The sequence below is a fragment of the Dermacentor silvarum genome, chromosome 1, assembly GCF_013339745.2.
Source record: "Dermacentor silvarum isolate Dsil-2018 chromosome 1, BIME_Dsil_1.4, whole genome shotgun sequence".
Classification (NCBI taxonomy): Eukaryota; Metazoa; Arthropoda; class Arachnida; order Ixodida; family Ixodidae; genus Dermacentor; species Dermacentor silvarum.
Window position 1 is genome coordinate 395,165,131 of NC_051154.1, and position 1,996 is coordinate 395,167,126.

Here is a 1,996-nt window from a genome sequence, read left to right on the forward strand (position 1 = left end):
TTCGTCGTCCTTGAAGGTCACGGCCCAAACGTGGCTCATACGGTAGGCCCCGAGAGCAACTACTTCCGGCAGGAGCGATAACGGGGCGAGCGCATCGCGGAAATCTTCCACCCGGTATGGGCGGGCCCTGATATCACAATGTAAAAAAACTGTGTTCACAACAAAACGCCCTGTTGGCAAACTCGGCAAAACAACTTGATACTCGTCAGCAGCAAAATTCCTGTTACCGCGGCCGCTCTGGGCCGCTGAAGCCGCTCCTACGGAGCCCGTCATCATGCGTCCGTCACGCTCAGTGGCCGGAAGCAGAAATCCCCCACTGCGCCACTCTGCTTGACTGTCACGGCTGCATGAGAATTTGCGCACATTTCTAATCAACGATTTAAGCTTCTTAAAGCGCGTAAAGGATGTGTCGTGCATGAGTGCGATTAACGGCATAAAATATTTCACGCGGACATGAAATAACGCGCTGATTAGATATTTCTGTAAAATGTGAGAAAAATAAAAATATCCGTAGCAGAGCGTGGTTTCGATCCACGGACCTCTGGGTTATGGGCCCAGCACGCTTCCACTGCGCCACTCTGCTTGACTGTCACGGCTGCATGAGAATTTGCGCACATTTCTAATCAACGATTTAAGCTTCTTAAATCGCGTAAAGGATGTGTCGTTCATGAGTGCGATTAACGGCATAAAATATTTCACGCGGACACGAAATAACGAACTGATTACATATTTCTGTAAAATGTGAGAAAAATAAAAATATCCGTAGCAGAGCGTGGTTTCGATCCACAGACCTCTGGGTTATGGGCCCAGCACGCTTCCACTGCGCCACTCTGCTTTACTGTTAATGCGTGTAAATTCGCTCACATTTGTAATAAACGATTGAAGCTTCTTAAAGCGCGGAAAGGATGCGTCGTGCATGAGAGCGATTCACGGCATACAATATTGCACGCGGACATGAAATAACGCGCTGATTAGATATTTCTGTAAAATGTGATAAAAATAAAAATATATGTAGCAGAGCGTGGTTTCGATCCACGGACCTCTGGGTGATGGGCCCAGCACGCTTCCACTGCGCCACTCTGCTTTGCTGTTAGTGCGTGTAAATTCGCTCACATTTGTTATAAAGGATTTAAGCTTCTTAAAGCGCGGAAAGGAGGCGTCGTGCATGAGAGCGATTTACGGCATACAATATTGCACGCGGACATGAAATAACGCGCTGATTAGATATTTCTGTAAAATGTGAGAAAAATAAAAACATATGTAGCAGAGCATGGTTTCGATCCACGGACCTCTGGGTTATGGGCCCATCATGCTTCCACTGCGCCACTCTGCTTTTTTTTTTCTTTATTACCGGTTTGCCTCTTACAAACACACAACTCATACAGACAAGGATACAATTATAATAAAATACACGTGAGCCTTTTCATGGCTGGAGTGGGAGGTTAAAATGGCCTCAGAGAAGCCAGCTTATCAAGAACAGGTAACCAATCCGTTGGGTCTCTCTGGATTTTGAGAACATCTCGTATGTAAACACAGTGTTCAATGAAGTTTTGCACTGCCTATCGTGCGTTTATATCGGCATTCCTGACCGCCATCCTCGTTTTCCATACACTGTGCAAGCACAACAGCATTAGCACGTCACATGGCACGTCCTCTGTATCTGCGCATGGCAAAAATCTGATACCAAAGGGTGATACTGGCAACTCCTTCTTGACTGTCCGCTGAAGAATGTCCCACAGGAAAACAGCATCGTGACAGTCCAGAAAGATGTGCTCTATCGTTTCGGTCTTCTGGCATATCAAACAGTGCAATCCCCATGGAACAAAGGTACCTTTACTTTCGAGCCACGGTTTTACAGGGAGCGTGCCTGTGTGCAGTTGAAAAAAAAGGTTTTTGATGACGCTCTAACTGGCATTTTACGAACTCGTTTTAAAACGTCACGTTCTTGTCCTAGTTGATAGATGGAGCGGTACAACGGTATTGGCAAAAATACATC

At 46.2% G+C, this 1,996-nt stretch overlaps 1 non-coding gene across 1 annotated transcript; it reads right to left on the reverse strand.

Moving 5' to 3' along the window:
* Positions 1-511: 511 nt before the first annotated feature.
* On the reverse strand, positions 512-583 carry Trnam-cau (transfer RNA methionine (anticodon CAU)). The gene has a single exon. It is a non-coding gene; the product is annotated as a tRNA-Met (tRNA).
* Positions 584-1,996: the final 1,413 nt, after the last annotated feature.